This window comes from Xiphophorus maculatus, chromosome 11, assembly GCF_002775205.1.
Source record: "Xiphophorus maculatus strain JP 163 A chromosome 11, X_maculatus-5.0-male, whole genome shotgun sequence".
Classification (NCBI taxonomy): domain Eukaryota; kingdom Metazoa; phylum Chordata; class Actinopteri; order Cyprinodontiformes; family Poeciliidae; genus Xiphophorus; species Xiphophorus maculatus.
Genome location: NC_036453.1, coordinates 26,465,758 through 26,480,133, shown reverse-complemented (window position 1 = coordinate 26,480,133; position 14,376 = coordinate 26,465,758). Strand labels below are relative to the sequence as shown.

At 39.7% G+C, this 14,376-nt stretch overlaps 1 protein-coding gene across 1 annotated transcript in view; it reads right to left on the bottom strand.

Moving 5' to 3' along the window:
• med13 (mediator complex subunit 13) overlaps positions 1–14,376 on the bottom strand; it is a 99,849-nt gene that overhangs the window by 41,506 nt on the left and 43,967 nt on the right. The window lies entirely within an intron of this gene.

Below are 14,376 nucleotides of genomic sequence, written 5' to 3'. Positions count from 1 at the left end.
AATCAACTATATATACTATACATATATACAGTATCTCTGTGTTATCCAGAATGGGGGCCACCAGGGCAAGTTAGGAGGAAAGAAATGTGCAAAATATTTTTAAAAATCTAAAAATTTTATATATATATGTATATTGCATAAAATCTAATCTGCTTTCCTCCTCAAAGTACCGAGCTTAGCAAGAACAAAATGCAAAAGTTTTTATGCATTTATGCATATGCCAAACAAATGTAATAATTCTTAAATATTGAATAAAAGTGAGATATTCTAAAAGTTGATGTTTCTTTACATATTAACATCGTCTGTGGGCTGGGGGTCCCCGGCCAGTCAAGGCTCTTTGGGGGTCTGTGAAGTGGAAACGTTTGGGAACCCCTGAACTACCTCCCTCACTTTTTGGTAAATAATTCCTTAATATTGGTGAAAAAGTACCAGTTCCATTGACAGATTATTTCACTTATATCAAGACATTTTTCCCATGTTAGAGGTGAAATAATCTGCCACTGGAACTAGTACTTTTTCATCAATATTAAGGAATTAATGTCTTAAAACAAGCTTATCTTGCTTAAAGCAACTTGTAAGTTAGTCTTGACCTATTTGTAGTGTACCAAGATATGTGCACTAGAAACTAAAAAAATAACTTGTAAGATTTTGTGTTTCTGCAGTGTTCCATGCCTTCCCAAACTGCTTTGGTACTCCAAGAATCCGATGTGTTTAGCGGTAATCCTTTCAGTAAATGGTGTGCATGGTTGTGACTTTGACATTTCCTGAGTTGTGCAGTGGCCTATTGCGGGAGTCAATACAGCAATGCTTCACAGGTATTTATGAGCACTGCTGGGAGCTAGTGTGTCTCTGCCTGCTTACTGTGTGGCCCTGTGTGTAAAACAAAGGGGCAAGCCCTGACTAACCCTGGCATTCTAGCCAATAAGCTCAGCAACAAAACACTACCTTATACACACACACACACACACACACACAAGATCTTCTCTGCTTCCAACAACGCCTGCCTGTGCCAGTCTGACCTCAGCAGCAAGGCGAAAGAAGAAAAGATAAACCACTGAGGGAAAGCCAGGACGAGCAGCAAGGAAGGAGAGCAGCAGGGTAAAATGCTGAGCATTGTCTGTGGGCTTTCCTCTCTCTGCCTACACACACCCGAGCAAACACACACAAAATGAGGAGAGAGAGAGAGAAAGGAGCAGAAAGAGAGTGGGGAGACAGTGCAAGTGACAAATGACTGAATAAGAGTGGATGCAGTGAATTTGGAAGTAGATAAAGGAGGGTTGCCTCCCTGTGGATTTGGTTAAGCAAATATGAGTCTTTTGCCCCCCCTAAAGCTGGTGATCTGGCACACCTACTCTGCAGAGGATTAAAGACGAGGAGCGGGAAGAGAGGGTGGGAGGCGTAAGGGAGGAAGGACGGAGAGCTTCTATGACATAATGGCACCTATCAGGTTGGGTGGGGGGAAACAGTCCACATGTCTCTGTTAGCGTTAGTTCCACAACAGTCTACAGGGTTGAACATCTGTGCTCCATCCACCTTACGTTTAAGGTATGTTCCCACCCGATAGTCTGGTAGACTCGCTTAACTTGGGGATGAAGGATTTCCCCAGGTGTATATAAGCCTAGCGGGCCAACAGGACAGACTTGCTCCCCCACACAGTATTATTCCCAAATTATGATGCCTACGAACACGAACTGGAGTTTGATTAAAGCGGACTAAACGAGGCTCTAGTGACCAAAAAATGGCCATTTATCAGTTTTCTCTTTAGACAAATTTTAAATCAAGTAAAGCTGGATTTGTGGTCCTTAATTACCATCAAATCATAGAAAAATGTCTAGAAAAAGAATCTATAAAATTTAGTCTGGAAAAGTATAACATTTTGAAATAAATATGCAGGGACTCTGTTGAAAGGAAGACATGCACTTTCCTTCCATCTGATAATGACAAACCACTTTGTATTAATGAATTACAGAAAAGCCCAACAAATAATGTAGAAATCTGGCTGTGAAGAAGTTAAAGGAACTGATTTAAGGCCTTTTCTTCAGCCCTTAAATCAGTGTTGATTCTTAACTTAAATACCCTACGTTCTAAATGCAACCATCTCCATGCAAAGTTTCCGCATTGCTGCAGAAGTATTCAGGCAACAAATAGCCATCAGAAAGAGCATGGGAGTAAGTGTCGTAACTTTCCAGCAGTTGTGTTTGCCGGTTAGAACGCAGAAAGCAACAGTCACTGACAGGTACAGACGAGAAGCTATCTAAATGCTCGGTGCCTCGCTGTGCTCTTTGCTAATGAGAGTGCAGGGGATTGGTGTAATTTGCCAGCCAGGGTGTCAGAACAGTGCTCGACATCAGTGCAGCCATTCTTCTTCGCTTTCGCACTGTAATTATTACACGCATATGCTGACAAGTTCTGTGCTGTGGAGGCTGGCTTGTCATACGCGAGTGCAGCGGTGAAGATACTTGCAAGGTTCAGCTCACAAACACAGTGCGGTGCCTTTTCTAAGACGAAAAAGGGATTTTGATTAAACAGTACATTTAGATGGCTTAACGGTGATAATTATCTGCAGCTCAGTGGCGAGATGAGGGACGAGAAGAGCATTAAACTTTAACATGGGAAAGTTTGTTTTTTTTACCTACTTTGTCTGGCTTTGCGTTCCAGAAGTATTTATACTGTTTGTTGTGAGGACATTGCATAATACCAGAGAAAGGGATTACAATGAAAAATGTGGGTGAATCTTAGTTAATGTAGCAACATACTGTACAGTATAGGTACATTTCCTGATATCCTGCAGCAATCGTTTTCCATCCGTTGCACAGTTATGCACCAAGTTGTTAAGTTTATTTCAGAAAATACTCAAACCTATTAGTTTGTGAAAATGTAAAAACATGCAGGGGCTATGAATACTTATGCAAGACTCTGTACACAATGGGTTAACATTACTAATCGGTATAATTTGGAAGTGTTTGCTGCCTCTTTAGCAGAATGCTGCGATTTGAAACGGGTAAAATTAAACGGTGAAGGACACTTTGTGTAAGCTAAACTTGGAATGATAAATAAAATCTCACAGATAAGTAGTTTTGTGGTGTGGTAAATGAAAGATCTTTTTGAGATATTTATATTGCATTTATTCATCAAAAGTTCATTTTTAATTAGCAACAGGTTCTCATTTTCAAGAGCCACTTGTTAAATTAAAGAACAAAAAACAAGGTTAAACAAAACAAAAAAACTTTACACATTTAGTGTTATTAGGTTTTTGTCCCTGAGAAAACTGGATGCCAGAGAAAGTGAGGACAAGTCAACATTTTGTCTAAACTCCTGTCTAGGTTAGGAATAAAAAAGTTTTTTTTTAAAGTTAATTTGACTGTATTTTATTGAGTTTAACTGTCCAGTATATGTGAAGCAGACTAAAGCAGGGCACAGGTGAGAGAAGCAGGAACAAACAGCTTCTCCGAGCAGCCGCCTGCAGGAGAACAACGAGCTACACAAACAGAGGAAAGAAACACTGGTACGCTGCCAGGTGAGGCTGTGAAAAGACACCTGGGGAATCTGGGCACATGCTGGCACAAAGAGCAAAAATTCTTTTTGTTTGCTAGGTGTGTCATGATGTCTAAGTGGTAAATTACACTACTTTGACTCCAGTGTGTGTCCTGGTGGGGTGAAGGGTGGAGGTGTTGGGGGAAGGTGGACGGGATAGAAATATACAGACATTCTTCTGTTTGATGTATTTCTGTTGTCTGATGTCTTAGTGTTTTCTGAACAGGTTGTTATTAAAAATGAGAATTTCTCCTCAATCAACTTTCACAAGTGTAAATAAAGATGAACTAAATCAAACAAGAAATGACGCTTATCCGAAAAGCGGATAGGGGAATAGATGGCCTTGAGATTGGTGAGAAAGTGTGGAGAGGGAGTTAAAATGTCTCCGTGTATTTTGCACACATCAACAAAAACAGACAGCATCCTCTGCTCACGTGCAAAGAAAACCTGACACCACACATTCACAAACACACGCACACACACGTACATCTGCACTGTGAGCAGGGAGAGAGGGCTGCCATCTGTGGCTCAGCAGGCAGAAGTACAGCCGACACACACGCCATCATACCAGATTGGAATCAGCTTCTTTACAAACGGAATAGTGCAGATTTTAACCTTAGAAGATTACACACACAAACACACACACTGACTGGGGTGTTTTAAATATGCTTGTCTCTGAGAAAACGACTTAAAATATCTGAATGTTATGCAACTGTTTATTGACTTAAACTGTTCAAGTGTTTTCTGTTTTTTTGTTGTTGTTTTTTTCTTCAGATAATCCTAAAAAGCCAGCCTTCCTGAGCGGCATGATACTTGTGTTTTACTATGTTCGTAGCGGGGTTTATAAGAGAGAGGGGGTGTGTATGTGTGTGTGTTTTTTGGGGGCGGGGGTTCAAATGTCAACAGGTGCCCCGGTCTGTGCCGACCAACTTAACACGGCATCAACAGCAGCACCTGACGCAGCTCCTCACTGTCTCTGCTCTCCTCTTCACAAACACGCATTCAACAAACACCCGGAGTGTGCTGCTGCTTTGCTGCCGGGCTCGCACAGAAAAAAAAAAAAAAAAAAAAAAGAGCTCACACACCACAGCATGTGAGGAACCCACACACTGGCACAACAAGCAGCTGCCAAGTAAGTGTGTGCGACTGCTGAGAAACACTGATCACACACACACAGCAACCGGGTTCGGCGTGGATTTTTGGGAAACCACAACACGGATTGATGAGTGACTAAACAGCTGGGAGTGTAAAATGTATGAACTATTGAGCAAATCAACCGGGACTGCACAATATATCACAAATATTTCATCCTTGATATTAATATTGCAAAAGACAGTTTGAAATGCTATATTTGTCGGTTATTGTATTAAAAGTGTCAACATAGGTACATTGATACTGTTGTTAGTTTACAAATCACTGAACGGCTTAGCACCACTATATATTAAAGATCTGCTGTTGTTGTATCAACCTTCCAGACCTCTCAGGTCTTCTGGTTCTGGTCTGCTCTGCATCCCCAGAACCAGAACCAAACGAGGAGAAGCAGCTTTCAGCATCTATGCACCACAAATTTGGAACAAACTTAAAGAAAACTGTAAAACAGCTGAATCACTGACTTCCTTTAAATCTCGACTAAAAACCCACCTGTTTAGGATTGTATTTGAAACGTAATCAATTACAAATTTATTGATGGAACTTTACTTAATGTCATGTTTTGATTGTTGATTCTATGTTGCATTGTGTTTCTGTGTTTGATATGATGTAAAGCATTTTGAAATGCCTTGCTGCTGAAATGTGCTATTCAAATAAAATTTGATTTGATTTGATCATTTGTGATCTTTCTTAGGCTGAAGCCTTTGACTAGTCCCTAATTACACAGATTTTCACTTTAACACCTTAAAACTCTAATAATGTGATGCATTCTGAAAAATGTCAGCCTCTGCCTATGGGACCCTAAATGGAGATGTAAGTAAAAGGTTTAACAAGTTGAAAAATGTTTACCTCACATCACCCCCTACATTTGAAAATCTTCTAATGACACCCTTACACCACAAGGGGCAGCAGAGCTTCATCACACAATGTTTCGATGCAGGCCGTGGTTCCCTTATGTTGCAAAATGCCATTAAAAGACAACAAATATACTTATCTATGTGTGTGTATTAAATCTGAGCCATCGGTTTTCCATAATAACATATATTTAAGATACTGTAATCCTTATATATTGTAATGATCTTTCAATGAATACACCAAATCAATCTATTAATTTACCTCCTAAATAAAAGGCAAACATGTTTTAGGTAAAAAAGAAAGAGAAATCAAGCTGCTTTCACTCATCACATTTAATATAACGCTGTTTTAACAAAGCAGTTATGCTGTAAGCAAGCTGTCTGACTAACCAGCTACTTATCTAGTTAATTAATTGTTATGCTACTGGTGTTGCTCTGTAGAGTATAAAAAGGAATGTTTTCTGTAAAACAACTACATAAATTTGTCCATGTCAGGGATCTGCAACCTTTACAATCCAAAGAGACATAGTTGACCTCAGCTTAGCTAAATAAAACTTGGACTTACAGTACAGACCAAAAGTTTGGACACACCTTCTCATTGAATTCAATGAGAAAGTGTGTCCAAACTTTTGGCCTGTACTGTATGTCTTAATGGGAAAAAAAAAAAAAAATATATATATATATATATATGTATTTTTTTATATATATAAAGATCTACTATATGACATTTGTTGCATTTTTAGCTTTTTCTATTTTTAGTTTTTGAGAGATAAAAACTTTAGCAAAAAAAAAAAGATTTTTAATCTTCAATGAGATGTTCATATCTGTGGAATATTAAGAAAATAAAGTTAATAAAAAGGCACAATCTATGTGGAAATCCATCCATCCACCCATCCATTTTCAAACACCCTTGTCCCTTAGAGGGACAAGGGTGTTGCAGCAGGGGTGCTGGTGCCCATCTCCAGCTAACGTTCCGGGGTTCACCCTGGACAGGTCACCAGTCTGTTGCAGGGCAACACAGAGACAGACAGAACAAACAACCATGCACACACACACACACACACACCTAGGGAGAATTTAGAGAGACCAATTAACCTAACTGTCATGTTTTTGGACTGTGGGAGGAAGCCGGAGAACCCGGAGAGAACCCTCGCATGCACAGGGAGAACATGCAAACTCCGTGCAGAAAGACCCCGAGCCGGGAATCGAACACAGGACCTTCTTGCTGCAAGGCAACAGTGCTACCAACTGCATCACTGTGCAGCCCCTTTCTGGAAATTCAGTGCAATTATCCCAACAACTAACTGAAAACTGGTAAAACTTTCATTTGTTATATTCTACACTTAAAAACATTAGTTGGTTCTTTATCAATTTTTCTTCAGCTAAAGTTACCAAGAGCCATGGTGGAAGGTCTTCAGAGCTACAGGCTGAATTATTGATTTTTTTTTTTTAAGGCTTTTGTGGAACTAGTGACCTTCATTTTGCAATATTCAGACAGGAAGTGGGCAGAAAGAGAAGGGAGGAAGACACGCACCAAAGGTCAAAAGGTCTGCAACCTAACTACGGGCAGCTAAAAGGTACAGCACAAGGAGCCTGCTGTACCTCTGCACCACCAAACGCTCCTGATTTTCTGTTATTGATGAAGGCAGTTGGACCCTGTAACACATCTTCGTTTTGAATTTCAGTGCTAATACGGCGTTATGGTGAGACTGCGGTATTTATACTCATGCTCATCATACAGTGAGAATCTCACACTACCTATTCCTAGCGCATGCATGTCATCTACATTTTAATCAGCTGATGCAAGGAAATCAACAGGAACTTGATCACAACAGGTTCCTCAAGTTTAGGCCACTGGTCTGGAACGCCTGATGGCTATAAAGCTTTTTTTAATATTCGGAACAAAATCTGCCTCAACTGAAAAAGTTAGGGAAAGCTTTGCACACGTTGTGCCAATATTAGCATTACCTATGAAAGCAAGTTTCTTTAACTTGTGATATGTCTGGTAGATGCATTAATGAAATTAAAAAATGAAGTTAAATAAAGTTTAATATTGAAAAAAAAATTTTAAACGAATGTTTCCTCTGCTACTGCATCATTTTGTATTTGATTGTAGTATTTTTTTATTATTATAAAGGGCAGTTTTATGTATTTTCCAGGCACATTGTGTCATTTCATACCACAATTAAATAAATATGTCAACTTCACTTGTTATAAAAACGCTGTTTATATTAAATGACAAAAAAAAATTTTGACTTTGCAATTTAACGCGTCCTAGTTAAATTGTGTCTGTCTCTTTAAAAACTTCTGTTCTTTCTGAAACTCTGCCCTCCGGACACAACACGTCTTCTATATGAACCCTTTAGCAACATTTTTACCCGGCTTTGTGCTGAGAGGTAGATGGTATAATAAACTCAACAGATGTGCAGTTCCAAAACGTGTTTGCTAATTGCATCTGGCTAGTCTGAAGGAGCAGAGTGATTTCTCAAACATACATGAAATAATCAAATCAACACTCCATTTATGATTTTGATGAGGGAATAGCATAACACGGTGTAAAGCTAAAAAAGTTAATTTTACATAATACTGCCTCCTTTAAAATGACAATTCAGACGTAGCTTCATAGTCGATCTGTTTCATGTCATAATTTTAAAATAAAAAAATTTAATAAGATTTTATGATAATTTACTCAGTACTGGAGTAGCGGTCTCCTCAAAAACTTTTTCACTCTTTTTACTTTTACTTGAATAAAAATATGTTGAAAGTGTTACTCTTGCTTGAATACATTTGTGGTTACTCTATCTGCTGATTCTGACCTCTGGCTGGTTTGTCGGTGCATCTCAGATTTTCAGGTAATTTTCCCCTAATTTTGTTCTATTTTCAGTGTTTCACAACCTGATGTTTTTTTTTATCATTATTATTTCTAGCAAAGAAGCACGATTTCTCCTCTGCACCAAGACCAAATTATAATCCGAACTTTACTAGTTTGATGTGAAAACTTCACGCTTTTCGCCTCAGGGTCTACTCTCCTTTGGGAATTTCTTGAGGGTGCTTATCCAGGCACACAGTCTTTGCTGCTCCAGCTTCGGCGCTCAGGTTCTCAGGGATTTCAGAATGTCATCTTCCCTGCAGCGAGGTACTGCTTGCTCTTCAAAAAAGAAAAAAAAAAACAAAAAAAACAAAAAGGGCCAAACCCTGAAGGTGTGTATTGAGTACGAACGGCTGCAATTAAAACCCAAGCTGTCAGCAGCGTGAGCTGACGGACACGAGCGAGGCCGGGACACCTCTCGTTTTGGCGTCAGAAGTGAGACGGGAGAACGTGAACGGGAGAACCTGAGTAACTTGTCGGAACATTTTGTTCGTTAACCAGATTTGTGAGGAAGTCTCTTCATACTCTCATGTGCATCTCTCTGCGTCTGTCATGTTCACAGGGAGGATAAAGGAGAATAAAAAAACAGCCACAAAATCGTTTAATCATTTTCTTTCTTTTTTTCTCTCTCTGTCACTGCCTTTCCTCCCGCTTCTCTCTGCTCCGCTCTTCATCTGTTAACTGGCAAATGGCTGGGGCTGCTCTCTGATCTGCTCTCGTCTCTTCCTCTCCTTCCCGTCGCACGCGGCATTCGCTCGCTCTGATCATCCGCCGAGGCGCTTCCCCTTGTTCTCCTCCCCGCCGTCGCCCCTTAAATGCAAACGGCGGTTTCGTAGCTTGGTGAGAAGACAATGGGATGATCCGATGACAACATGAAGACAAAGAAAAGCTTGGTGGGCACGTTTGCCTTCAGATGGCACGTTCTGCTAGCAAGATTCAAGAGAGCAGAGGCGCCCTGTGCGGCGGCAAAAGGGAGGACCATAGTGAGGGACACAACCAGGGTTGATAAGCTCAATAACTGAACAACTGGATCTAATTAGATCCCCCTTCTTTTTTCTGTAGCTAAAATATTTTGCTTTCTGACAAATTGACAACAGGTTTCTGCAGTGGTGCACCTTTCTGTTTGCATAAAACCAAAATCATGTGAAGAATGGCTCATTGTGTTCTGTTGTCCGTTTCCATGTTTGCCATCAGACCAATCTGATGTGTTGGAGCAGCAAATATTAGCAAAGCATATCTACTTTACCGTAGGATATCACTTTTATTAACTTCTCATTTGGAAGAAATAGGAGGTGTGTGTTTTCCAACCTCCGGATTAGGGTTGTCATTCCATTTTTTGCTGCAAAGGTTTCCTCTGCAATCTCTGGTGTCTTGAAAAAGTTTTCAGACCCCTACAGTTTTACGCATTGTCACGTTGCAAATACTAACTTTAATATGTATTACTGGATTATGATGTTGTAGACCAATAAAAAGTCATGTTTCACTGTAAATGTTTTTTAAAAACATCTTCACAGTTCAAACTCAGACAAGAGTGATGCATTTGACTCTAGAGTTGCAACTAACAATTATTTTAGGAGTCGATTGTTTTATTGATTGTGTTGACAAATGATTGCATAAAAATTTGGACACGTTCTGCAGATTTTTCATTTAACCCACATGAGCTCATTTTATACAGTATTAGAAACACAAATATACAAATAAATAATTCAATTCCGTTTTTAAACAGTATTGAATAAAAAGCAACATACAAAAAGCATTCTTACTGACAAAGAATATTTTTTAAAGTATTTAAAAAAACATGAACAGCTTTGAACATCTACAGTAGAAATGGGCAATATGTGGGGTTGTACCAATTGCAGTTTTCTGACCGATCATTGATCTTTGAAAAGTTGACGATTCTGATGCCAATTGTTTTGTCTGAAAAGCCTCTAAATATGGCAACAAAGTCGCTGAGTTGGCGATAGTGGGGCGACTATTAACAGCACAGTTGCAGACATGACCTGGTGGGCGGGTCGGTCAGTCAGCCATACCTCATGGTTGATTTTCAGATATTTAATAACATCGGTTTGACGAGTATTGGGCAATTACCAATCTCCCAAAATTAAGAAACTTTGTGCCGATTTATCAATAAGTTTTCTTTTAACCCGATACAGATAAGTCACAGCCTTTTCAGCAATGCATTTTAGCTCAGTATAAAGTCAGAGCCCCACAAACACCAACACCTATTTTAAACTAAGACTATTTGAGTAAACCAGTTTTTTTGTACAATGCATATATCAGTGTATTATAAGCCTGGCAGGCCACCAGGCTATACTTGTGCCCCCACCAGGCTAAGCATTACTTATTTATTTAAGTCTTTTTAAAATGTTTGCATTTTTTAAGACTTTATAGTTGGTGTTCATGTATTAATCTTCCAGTCTTTCAATAAGACATATTTATTAAGTGGTATTTTCAAATTTTCTGTCAACTTCTTTTTAACATTTTTTAACTCACAAACACGACGGGCCCCTGGATGAATGACTGCCCTAGCACTCTACCACTGGGCTTAGCAAGTCTTCTGAGGAAAACCTTGTATCTGGAGTATTTTTACTGTACAAATAAACTGCAATCATATAAATCATATTTTCCAGTCTATTAAGCTTTATTGATCCTCTCATTGAACAGAGAGTGAAAATTCCAACCCAGTCTCAAGGCTTCTGCAGCCTCCAATAGGTTTTGTTCACAATTCAATTGTATTTATGCATTCCCACAGCATGATACAGCCACCACTATGTTTTACTGGTGATGTGCAGTGTTGGCTTTCCACCATGCATGTAGATGAAAATGTTTTACTTAAATCAAATTCAATTACCATGTATGTTTTTTTTTCCACTTAACTTCAGATCTATGCACTAAATGACTCATCGCGTACAGAAATGTCCCAATAAAATACATTGGAAATGATCAGCAGCTGAAAAGGATGCACTGAATTCAACATGCCGCCTTCGTTACCTTTTGCTGTGTCTGCTTGAAAGAAAGTGGTTTAATGAAAAAAGAAGGGGAAAAAAGGAAACACTTCAATAGGACTGCCGCAGTGTTCTGAAAACAGAAATCTGTAAAGACAGTAAAAGTAGCAACAGTTCTCATGAACCACTGGCTTCCTGTGTCATTCACACTTTCAAAGGGTAAAACACAAGTCAATCTGAGGTGAATGAAACGGTGTTTGAGGAGGAATGGACGGCGGAGCTGCAGCATTCCACAAATGTTTGTTGGGCTTGGCCGGGTAAGTTCTAAGAACCGACCTTCCGCTTTGCTCATGTACACTTCCTCAGTCCTCTTCCTCTGAGAAAGAAAGTAAAAAATAAAGAGACTCCTCCATTTCTTTTTTCTTTTCTGCCTTGTTTGTAAATATCTGCCACTGGTGTCGGCGTGTCATAGTGATCAGGGGTGTGGAAACGTGTTTTGACTGATCATGTGCTGCTGCGGTGAGAGGACGTGCTGGCACGGCCACGGATCCTGGCGAGACTTTAATAAACGGTGTTTCTGGATTGGAAGCTTGCTGTAATAAGACACGGCAAGACCGGCGACAGACTGCCATTAGCCAGGACGGAGATGCTGAAGAGGCTTTATCCAGGCGACACACCAAACCAGAGGAATTAGTAGTGGCTCCACATGGAATGCAAGGTTAGAGTTTTTATCAGTTATGAGGATTCTGATTTGTGGTGCTGGGTTTGGGTTCTGGTCGCCAACTCAAACGTAAAACTTTTTGAGACCTTTTTGAGACCATTGTGAATCAAAAACTGGCAAGGTAGCTAGAAAATGTTAGCAGTGAGCCACAGCAGCAATAAAGATGTCTGCTTGTGGCTCAGCCTTTTGCCTGACAGAAAAATCCGGTGAGAAAAAAAATAAATAAATACATAAAACATACAAGTAAATATCCCTGCCGAGACAGAATTTAAGACCTATAATCAACATCTTTAAGGCTTTACGTTTAAGACATCTTAAGCCATTTGTTTCAGATGTGAATTTAAGGATCCACGGACGTCCTGAAAAACATGACTGTTGGGTAAGGCTGCACCAATAACATCGTCCACGATGTTATTAATTTTGGGAGAGCGGTTGACATTTAAATGAGAAACAAATCTTATCCACCAATCTTATCTTCAGGGCATCAGCAAATCTAATTTAAGACTTTTTAATGCCACCTTGAATGAACTTTAAGATAAAAAAAAAAATCTATAAATATAGCGGATGGTTGGGAGAATTTGCTGCATTACAATTAAACATAGCAGCAACTGTGATGCTGGCTTTGTTCTAATCACACTGCATGCTCTCTGCAGCAGAAGTCAGCCAGCCAACTGCTAATAAATTTTCACTTATGTATTTGGAAAATTTTTCTAGGAAAAAAGCTAGCTAGATAACAGGGGTATATTAGCAACCAGTAGCCTCCACAGCCTCAAGTGACAGAAGACAATGAAGATGTTTACGTGCGACTCAGACTTTGCCTGACAGATAAGACCCACGAGAAAAAAACAACATCAAATAGTCCTGCTAAGACCTGTGATTAATTAATTTAAGGGCAACGTAAATATACAAATTTAAGGCCTTTTTTTAGACATGTGAATGTAAGACTACAACTGAACGTAGACAACTTGTATCTACCACCGCAAAGATCTGAAAATCAGCCACTGTACCCTTTTGCTCTGCTGTGAGAGAGCGCTGATTGACTGGCCCACCCACCAGGTTATGTCTGCACGTGCGCTGGTGACAATAGTTACAGCACTGATGCCAGGTTAGCAACTTTTCAAACAAACAAACAAAAAAAATAGGTACCACCATGTCAGGTTTACTAAAAAATCTGTGATTGTTCAAAAAACTGCAATCAGCGCACCCCTACTGTTGGATCAGTCCACCAAACTGCCTTGTGATAGGCTAGAGACTTCTCCAGGATTTGCCTTATGACAGAGATGGGCATCTGTGGCCCTCAAACTGAGTTTGTGCGGACCCCTACTATTAACATAATTTTCTTACAGTGGAAAGTGTTCAGTACAACACAAAGTATTCATGTTCTTATAACCAAGTTTTTATAATATGCAAAATCACAATGATCCAGAGACTTTTACTGAAAAGTCGACTTTGATTTGTCGACTCAAATCAGCTTTTATTGAATTTATTGAAGCGTTTTGAAAGGAAGTGATCCAAATCCTGTTTCTACAGGATGAGAATAAACTTGTTCAAATGAGTCCAAAAGGGTTTGAAAAGTAGATGGCTTTCTTTTCACAGAGAAACACCTTTTCACACAACAAACATGGAAAATCCTTTTTATGTTCAGGATCTGCGATGAACAACATCCTTCTTACAAAAATCTAAACAAAAAAACAGAAAAAAAATTGGGCTGTTTTATTTGCTCCCAATAAAACACAGACAAAAAAGTTCATGGGGTCAGAATACCCCGTGAATTCAGGGGTATTCGCTGGAATACCCCTGAATGCTCGGCACTGCAGCGGAAGAACCAAAGTGCAATTAGAAGGGAGAAAACAAGGTGAGCGCAGGTAAGCAGCAGAGAATCGGATGATATCACCTTTCCTCCAGTCTAGCCACCTGACCGCTGGAAACAACAGCTCAGTCTGCTGCCACAGAGACACCAAAACACACAGCAGCTGCCATTCACGCCTACGCTTCAACGTGGAGAAAACACTCGGCTGAGACTCTGAAGCCCGGCACTTTCCCACATGTAGAACTCTATTACTTTGAATTGATCTCCTTCTCCCACAGATGGAAAGCAGGCCGAGCAACTTTATAAATGTCAGATTAGACTTGGAAGGGAGAGAGAAATAGGAACAGATAGAACGACATGTTCATGAAAAAAAAAGAAAGAAAAACGGATGAGGAATCCGATCCAGAGCTAGCGGATCATAACCACACAGAGCTACAGCTGGAGCTGAATAAAAATGATTCTGACATAACCCTGACGGCAGGTCAGGTTCCAGC